This window comes from Aythya marila (genome assembly GCF_965140915.1).
Source record: "Aythya marila genome assembly, chromosome: 11".
Classification (NCBI taxonomy): Eukaryota; Metazoa; Chordata; class Aves; order Anseriformes; family Anatidae; genus Aythya; species Aythya marila.
The window spans coordinates 4,091,885-4,102,143 of NC_139052.1; positions in this window are offsets into that span (position 1 = coordinate 4,091,885).

Sequence of the window (10,259 nt, forward strand, 5' to 3'; positions counted from 1 at the left end):
TAAAGCTTGCAGTCAAATTTTGGGGAAAGTCAGGAACTCTTGCTTCAGTTGCTTAACAAGGAAAACACTGGAGATGAAATTAGAAAACATTTGCAGTGCAAGGAAAGAAAACTTTTGGGAATGTAAATGCATAAGAAATGATCTGCAAGACCTGAAGCTGGGCAGTCATGCAGGTCTGAAAGATGGCAGACAGAGCTTAAATGATGTGTTGCAAGTCTGAGAGCTATAGCGTGTGAGGCAGGTAGCAATCAGTGTGGCGGCATCTGCAGTCCCTTGATTTTTGCATTGTCTAAAACATGGTAGGAGGACCTGATCCCCAAACTGCACAGAAGGAAAGTACCTCTTGGCAAATTTCTGTTCACAGCTGTGACATTTCCTGAGGTTTCCTGAACGTGGGGTCTGGTTTGCCAGCTGTAGGGATAGCGTGAGCGAGAGGATTTAGCAGCCTAAAAATTTATGTTAAGTATTTGGGAAATAACATTTAAAAGAATTAAAACTCTAAATGCTGCTGTACTTTAACTTTTTATTTATTTATTTTTAATTTAAAGGCTAGAAAAGATGCCGAGGTTTTCATTGTGTATTAAGACTTAGACATAAGTGACAGATCAGCATTTCTCTGTTAGTAGTTTTTGTTTCTAGGAGTCTTACAATCCAAAAATAAAAGTAAAGAGCTGCAAATTCCTGTGTGGAAGAAATGGAGCCTGCAAAGTGAGGGAATTCAAAAAGTAGAGCTCTGTGTTACAGAGTATCTCGATCTGTCATAGGGACACTGTATCAAGAGTCAGGGAAAAAAACATTCAGACAGCACAGACTTAGGAATTAAAACTTGTGTGGAAAGACATGGCAAATCTGGTCATACTCGGTGTGCAACCTCTGGGCAATAGTTTTTGTGTTTACTTAAGCTCACAGACAATCCTATATCGCAGACACACCACAAGCTGGCAGCCTTTAGCAGCCTCGCAGAGGACCTGACTAGCCTGAGCTGCAAGTAGAGATCTAGCTGGCTGCTCACTTTGTGCAGCTCCATTGCAGAGCTGGATCCAGAAGGCTGATTGTAATCTCAGTTGTGTACTATGCTGGGTTTTGCCAGTGAGAATGAACTGGAGTGGAGCCCTCTTTGGAACATTTTTGGCCTAATTTGAGTAACATCTGGTTTATCATCTGCCCCTAGCAAGTTAGTGCCTGTAAGGAATATCCTTGGGCCAGGCGAATTGCAATGAATTCTTGACCTCTTTTTTTTTTTTTTTCCTAAATGAGTGGCATATAAGGGATGGGGAATGAGAGTCCTATTTTGGAAGAAGCTATTCCCCATCCTATGGACTTAGCTGTAGCAAAAGGTAGCATTTTCTGCTTTGCCATCTTTGCTTCTTTTTCAGAGCAGTGTAGGAGGTGTAATTCTTCCAAGTGTCTTGTAAGGACAACGTTTTCAGGGAGTGGGTCTTGCACGGTGTGGTCTTGTTCCGGGGAGGTGGTAACTGGACTGTATTTTTCCTGAGTTTGTGGTTCATGTTTTGTTGTAAATCCACAGCTCTTAGGGTGGTATGTGTGGAGATCACCACTGAGATTTCCTCATTTCCTAGTGTTTGTTTTCGGGTTGTGAACTCCCACGTTCTGGGAGGGAAGGGGAAGTAGAACGGACAGCTGTGTGAAAACAACATTTATTTTGCTGTGTATTTTTTTCCAGTAAGCTAATGATTGTGTTTTATTCTCACACTTCTGCAGTGCTGTGTCACTGCTGACATTGTTGCGGGCAAATGTTAGCTGACTCTAGTCCAAACATCTTCCACTCATGTTGACTTTCCATGGGATATGAGTGTCTAAGTCCATTTGACTCCTTTGTAAATACTGTAATTGTTATTCCATATGTATGCAAAGCTTTGGAGGCATTAAGTGATCTTTTATTTAAAAAAAAAAAAAAAAGTTTTGATCGTTTGGTTATTAAGATTTTACTAAATGGGCCCTTGGTTTGGTGAAGCATGAAAGCATGTACCGAAGTCAAGGCTCGATTCCTCTAGGACCATTTCTATGCAAGTGCTCTGTTGAACTGGGATATTGGCTCTGTGTTCTGTTTAATCTCTGTGTGCAAGGGAATACATGAGGAACAGTTGGGAAGCAATTACTGCATGTGAGATGACACAAACAAGCACAGTTAAATGTACATGGGAAGCAAATTGATTTTTAACTTGCTAGAATCACTGAACTAAGTATTTTACTGTTAATCATCCAAATGTGAGTGAACATGTCCTCTAGCATTAAGTATAAGAATGATCTCTAGTCAGGGAAATTTAGAGGAATTTAGAATTTAGAGTACTAGGTGACACCCTCACCACTTTTGTTTCAGGTTTGGTATTGGGGGCCATAATTGCTTCACACACAAATCGCCACATCTCCACTGCAGTCATGGGGGAGATGAGTGAGGCTGTAATGCCTAATGAACATATACATATTTCTTCCCCCTATCCACACAGCTGGTATTAATGTAGTTGCTTATTAGATCAAGGCAATGATATAATGTGGCAAGCAGTGGCAGTCTGAGCTTTTGCTGAGTCTGAAGCTGAGCACTTGATAGGAGATATTTTTGCATACTTCTGCTGAATAGAAATTTCAGTTGCAAAAATTCTGTCCATGTTTTTCTTCTGTTTGTTTGGTTTTTGGTTTTTGTTTTCAAAATATTTGTTCAGTCGTTACACAATGCCAGTAATGCATATGTTTAATTTATTCAGAGGTTAGTCAGACAGTAGTGGGAATACCCAGCTCTGATTAGAACAGTGTGTGATTTCCTGCATCCATCTCTGAACTGGGGCTATGATCTGTATGTACTGCCCTCCCAAGGAATGCCGTTTGCATGCAATCCCATTCTGCAAGAAACTATGGGATTTTTTTTTTTATTATTATTATGCACAAGGAATTGCAACTGAAACTATAGCAGCAATGACACCACTTGTAGAAGATTTCAGTGAGAGAGAATGACGCCTAGCGAGGCTGAATACTTGTAGCTGCTAGGACAATATCTGGTAGATGCAAACATCCTTCCCAAACTGACCATAGCAAGTGAGAAGTAAATTACATAATCAATGAGATTTTATTTTCCGAGTCATTTAGACCATTACCCACTAATGTGAGGTGTCTGCTTTTACTGATCAATTAGATTTAAAATGGATATCATTCCTACCTCAGGAGAGGGACCTGTTATATATGGGCACTAATATGAAAACATCAAATGGCGTAGGCAGTATTTTCCCCAGGCGCTTCATGTTTCTACTTCCATTTATATTGAATTGGCATTGATTTTCTTGTTTTCTTACAAATATTTAAAACAAATTTTCCAGAACTTGCCTACAAACCAAATGAACCAACTCAGTTTGGGCAACAGGTATATATGTATACATGTGTGTGTGTATAAATGAGCTGTTAGTCAACTATTTACATTTGAATGTAGGAAATCTTCAGAGACTGTGTGATAGGCTCTTTCTGTTTAAGTCACTGTTATGCGTGTCCTGTGTTGTCTCCTGGTTGCTATAAAAGTCTCAATGCAATTGTGGTTTCCAGAGCTACAGATCCATCAATTCCAGTTGTAATTATGTGTGAAATTACTTTGTCATTGGCTTTTTCCCTGCTTTTTCCTGAAGAGGGAGGGGGAAGAAAAAAAGCAACACAGGTTCACAAAATCTTCATTTTACGTAATAATCTTTTCTTTACTGACCCCAAATTATTTCATATCAGTTAAAAGTTCTCATTCCTTGGTTTCACATGCATTTGTCTGAGCTGCTTTAAATTGGCATTGTACTGATTATAGTACTGCTTAAATGATAGCCGATGATAAATATTACCCTTGCACAGACATAGGACATCATCATATGTCATGTCTGCAGACCTTTTTTTTTTGCCTGCACAGCAGATTTTTGTGGCTGTGAGCCAGGAATTTTAATGAAAGAAAACATCAAAGATGCAGAAGAAATGAGAATATTAGTCAAGGAAGATACACAGTGATGCTCTCTGATAACCCCTGGTAATTGACATTAGAACTATGTGGGAGCAACTTAAATAAACATCTGGACACTGAGTTTAGACATTTCCAGTGACAAAACCCAGACAGATCTTCTGGACTTGCAATAATAAATATTTCAGCGCAGTCTACATGAATCAACTTAGAATTCTGTTTTCAATTATTCTAGTTTTATAAATATATCATAGTTAATTATTCAGGGATTGAATTTCTTTTGAAGATTAAGGAATTTGATGTTTGCTTCATTCACATAAAGTTCCATTTTTTATTTATACCAAATTTACTTCTGTTTGTACAAAAACAATAGTGCAAGCTTGCCAAAAGCCATTAAAGCAGAATGCAACTGAACTTTTCCTGGGGTGGAAGGGCCTTTTCTGGAAATCCTGACAGTGCACTGTAATTCATTCCAGCTATGGAAACCACTTAAATTGTGCTGAAAAGAAAATTATAAATAATAATTTTTAAAAGTTATTCTAAATACTTTTAAATATATTTTTTTTAAATTTTTATTTATTTTTGATAATACAGCAGTGCTAAGAATATGGTATCCCATACAGACACTGAAGAAATGTTTATATGTACTAAAGTATTTAAAAGAGATAGCAATAAAACTACAGGACTGAGTGAAACACTGGTTGCAGTCCAGATCTGATCCTTACAACTGTGGTGAGGGAATAGTTAGTAAATGCATGCTCAGTTCTTGTGCAATTTCTATATTCTTCAGCAAAGCTTCTAGGGTGGGCTATACTTGCAAAATCACTTATTTTGGAAGGAATGAATCATGCCTCTGAGGTTGCAGATGTATTTACTCATTATGTTAAAATGACTACATTCATGTAATTTTTTTCAAAAATAAGAATTTTGAGATTACCTCTATCTTTGTTGCCAGCAGCCCTGGACAAGCTGAGGGATTCTTCAGAAGGTGATTTAGGAATAATCTTCATTGCCACCTTCAGCTTAATTTATGCTTCCCCACAGCCCAGGCTGTCAACATCAGCACATTGCCGCAGTTTCCTGCTTCGGCTGTCACTCGAAGCAGCACTAGCGTACCGTGGCTGCCAGTGTTGTTAAGCCACTGGTTGAGTTATGCTATACCAACAGGTTAAGAAGGTTTTAAGGAACAGCTATGTTACCCTGACCTACACACCACCAGCCTCTTCAGAGGTGGAATTGGTGGAATTGTGTGCGAGTACAATTTAGAAAGTCTCTTTGATGCTTACTCTTAAGATCAGTGTGTCCTGAGTCTGGCCTAGGGTTCATAGGGTGCTTCTGGTTAGAAGGGACCTCAGGGGTGCTGTCATCCAGTCTCTTGTGCCAAGCAGGGTCAGCTGTAAGGCCAGATGAGGTTTCTGAGAGCTTTAATCCAGTCTGGTATTGAAAACCTCCAAGGATGGAGACTGCACAACCTTTATGAGCAACCTGTTCCCATGTGTGACTGGCCTCTGGGAAGAAAAGTTTTCATTATAACCACTTTGAATGAACATCTCCTGTTTCAGATTATGCCTATCTCTGTCTATTTGAGAACCTCTTGATAGGTACTGGAGGGCTGCTGTTAGATCCCCTCAGAGTTTCTCCTGCTCCAGGCTGAACAGGCACACTGCTGGCTGGTGCAGCTTGCTCTCTACCAAGACCCTCAGGGCCTTTTCAGCAGAACTGCTTCCCACCTTGTTGTCATTTCTTGGCAAATCATAGCCAAGCTATTAGGAAGCTGCAGGCTGACAAGTGTATTGCACAGACTCTGATGGGGAATTTATTCAATGCTGTTACAGCTCTCCCAGATCAATAAAATACATTTTCTGCTTTCATATTTTGTAAAAAAAAAAAGTAACCTAGGCTGGTTATCCCGATATCCTGAGCCTATCTAAAATGTCCATGTTAATTAAAAAAAGGCAATTTGGGCTTTGTAGCCCTTTCTACATACCATAAAAATGATGGATAGGGAAGCACAGTGAAAGCTATAAATCAGCTTTGAGTCGGATAACCTAATAAGAGCATCTCTTCAGCAGTTTCACCTTTTGCTCACTTACGTGTAGCTTGGTAATTCATTTCCCCTAGTTATAACCGTGTATTTATTAGAATACCTCATTTCTTATTGCTGAAACTATGTGCCAGAAATTTGTGGTGTTATAGTTCAGACAGTGTAATCTACTCATTGTTACAGGAACACAGACCAGGAAGACAAATTTTTCAGAGGTTTATTACTCAGGTGCATTTGAGGAAGATGTGGAATAAAGCTGAATGGATGTCGCTAAGAGGAAAATATGGATTGTGACTATAAAGACAAAATTATTGTAAAAGAGGAGTTATCTGTTCAATAATCTTCTATGGGAAGGTGACTGGCTCTCATCTGTGGGACTTTAAAATGTACTGGACAAAGTTCTACTGATAGTAGAGTACAGTTCTGTGTGGACCAAGTAGAGGAGTAATCAGGTTGTGCTGTTGTTTTCTGTGCTGCTTCATGCCATAATTGCAGCATATTCTTCTCTTACAAGGCAGCCACTGTTTTCAAATCTATTATTCTATTGCTAATTAAAACCTGACAGCCTGGTTTGGCAGCCTTAACTCTCATGGAATTTAATAGAAATTGCTCATCAGATGCTGAATCTGAAATACATTGACAGTTCTGGTTACCTCCTCCAGTTTTGTTTTCTGATCCTGCTGAAAGGATGGGGCAGTCTGGGTAATCTCCTTACTCATCAGCTGTGCCGTGTTCCAACATTAATTGCTTTTTCCCAAGAATGAAAAATGCGTATAGAAAACAGTAATAAAATCCACTGCAAATTATTTGTAGCAGATGTAAGTTGTGTTTATGCATTCTTTTTGTGCTTTGTTTGTGTAAAGACAAAAGCATTCAGACTACGTGTCTTGACCCCTCCCTTGACTCAAACTACCATGCAATAGAGAGGAAGTGAAGTTTATGGGTTTGTTCTTAGTGGCTGCTGAGACACTTAACATATGTGGAATCATAGAATCACTTACGTTGGTGTTATGTCATTTCTCTACTTGGGTATTTTTATTTTCTAAATGGTATATAAAGTTGTAGAGAACCAAAGACAACAAAGCTTTAAGTATATGCTTTATAAGCCAACTTTTGTACTTCTGTGGCATGCGCCTACACTATATACTGAGAAAATAATTTTAAAAAGATGAAAAAATATTTTAATCAAGTGTGTATTTCATTACACCATAATGCTACAATTTGGCATTTTGTTAATAGCACTTTGTAAAAGAAAAACAAAAAACAACACAACAAAACAACAACCAACAAACCAAAGCTAGAGCACAAACAGCATATATTGTTATTAGGATATCAGAATCCTCCTGCAAAACAGAACACAGGTCAGGTATATTAGCCAGACTTTCAGAGGAGCTCTGTTCTCTATCTTACCAGTAGCTGCTCAGGGTTATCAATTGTGTTTGGCTTTTGGCATAAAGGGAATTGGCAAAGCTTTTCAGATTTCACCCATTATGACTGTTTTATGATTTATCACACTCATGTTCCACAGAAAAGGGGCTCTGCATTTTGTTTTGTCCTGGAGAGAGATCAGACTGTTCTTTTACTGGTGATTTGAAGATCTGTGGGAGACTGTCACCCGAACTGCACATTTCCTACCTTTTAAAAACAGGGAGATGAGAGATAAAGTTTCATAGGCCTGGAGGGAGCAGCAGTTTGTGTTTCAGCCTGTGTCACATCTGTCAAACCCGTCTATGTGATCTGTAATTTTGTGCAACAGCTTAGGAGGCAAGAGCTCCAGAGAATGTAGCGTGCTTCCTCTTTTGAATGTCAGTGTGTAAGAAAGAATAGCACCAATGTATTTGGGGGCTCTATGATGCAATGATGCAGGGATCAGTATGAAAGCCTAGAACACCTTTTCCAGCCATGTTAGGAAGGGGAGCATGACACTCATCCTTAAACCTAGGTTACAATTAATCTTATGTTCCCTGCTAAATTGATGTCTAAATAAATAGCTTTGCCACTGGGACTAGAGGAGATGTGAGAGTCAGATTACACTTTATCATGGAATTTGATATGAAATCCATACTTTGTTGCTTGGACAGTGAGATGGATGTTTGTGGTAGTAATATAAGATGATGTTTGTAGGAGTGGTATATGTCACGGGGCTGCCCTGGATCATATGACATTTAAATACATTACACATGGGCTTTGATCAAGGACCACCTGGCCATGTCTGGCCAGTAGAGAACCAGGACACTTTCTGAAAGACACTCTCCACTTTACAGCCTGTCACTGCAAGAAATGTTTTCTTGAGTTATGGTTTCACCATCAGTAATACCGTGTAATACTGGATCACCAGCTAGTACTAACTCAACCAGGATAGCACATGGATGCACAGTTTATTCCTATTTATCCGGAGAGGACTGTTGGTTATGTTGCCTCTATGTTTTTATGCCAGCTGCATAAGGACAGGCTATACTCGATATGGCACAGAGCCCTCCAGGACAGAGGTAGTTTTTCAGAGCATCTGGAACAAATATGAACCTTATGGGGTCAGTTTGAACCAGTGTAGCAGTTTTTTTCACATACCCAGTAGTGTGTCTTTGTGGTACAGACTAGCTGCTTAAAATCAGGCTTGTCTGTCAGATTGAGCTGTGACCTTAGTAAAATCCCAATTTGTGCTTCTGTCTGGAGAGTTGATGACTCCCTGGGATTATCCACTGCGGAGCTAAGTCATGCACGATTTTTTTTGTGGCTTTGTCATAGTTCATTGGTTCAAGGCTGCCATAATAATTTTAAACCCTAAGGTAGAGAGAAAACACTTTATATATATGTGTGTGTGTGTGTGTATGTGTATGCATATATTATGTATGTATATATAATTATATTTTTTATTCCCTCAAAATTGCTGTACTTGCTGTAGGACTTGAAAATTGTAACTGTTTGTTTTCATAATTAGCTGGTGTGCTCCTGGTGTAGTGCCATTAGAGACATCGGCATGGCACCAGGCAGCACCACAGCAAGCTGGTTGGTGTGTCAGGGCGCTGGAGGCAATATAGTTTCATTAGCTGGTGGGTTAATGAGGCCATGCTAATGAATTACATTGTTCTAGGTAGCTGTACTCTCATGTCAGTAGAATAAGCACCTAAGATTTTGAATTTTGAATATTGTTTAAAAGGGTTTTAAAATGTTGTTTAGTATTTTTACTGGAAAGATAGAGGTGTATGTGGCCCCTGATACTGCTTCTGTTTCCATTGCTCAAAGAATACAACTGGCCTGTTCACAATTTCTGGGTAGCAGCTTAAAACCAACATAAAAACGTTTTTGAAGATTTATAATGCCTGTTAAGCTAGGCTATCTGGCATAATCATGTAATTAAATATAAATTCTTTCAAGATACTTAGTTAAATATCAGGCCTCTTTAGGGAGTTTAAGAAGAAGGAAAATGCAGAAGGGGAGTAACTGCCCGCGAGTCACCCCTGACGGGGAAAATCCAGGCCCCGATTTCCAGCCCAGGGATTTCTCACAGGGTTCGTGAGGGGACAGAAAAACTTGGGGTGACAGAAGTCAGGCCGGTGGCTGCGGCGTGATACAGGCCGTGGGGAGCTCAGGCAGATGGGAGCTGCCAGGTGGGAGACTCATGGCCCTGTGAGGCACGCTGAGGAGATGGGCCCTGTGGGGCCTGGCGCTATGAGGCGTGAGGAGCATGGGCCTGTCAGGCGCCCTGTGGGGCCCTGTGGCCATGGTGGCTGCATGGCAGGGCAGGACTCCATGGCCCCCCAAGAGCCCAGAGAAAAGCTCAGTGAGAGCTGAGGAAAAACTTTAAATGGGCCATAGCCTGAAGATATTATACTCTCCCTGGCTGACAGCCTCATTCTGGAGATCAGCCAGGGAGGATGAGAATGGGGCCCTTGGGGTCCGAAGATATTAACAAAATAAATAACCCCGACCGCAGCACCCCCTTCCACTCCCCTCAGCACATTCCACGGAGGAGCCAGGAGCACCCTTCCTCTCCCGCTGCCTCCTGAGGTAAATCAGACACACCACGTCTGCTTCGTATTATTAGAAAAGGGAAATGAAAAAAAACAATGTAAACACTCTTACAATTGCTGCGGAAACTGGATATAACCAGGTTATTCAAAGGGAAAAAATTCAGCCATCCATATATGCCAAGTTTGCCTTCACATCTGTTAATTGTAAGGGGGTGATTTTAAAACAAGAGCAGTCATGGTTTAGGGCCTAGCTCAGCACAGAGCTGGCCTCTGGCGGGGCTGCAGCAGCAGGGCTGATGCTTGG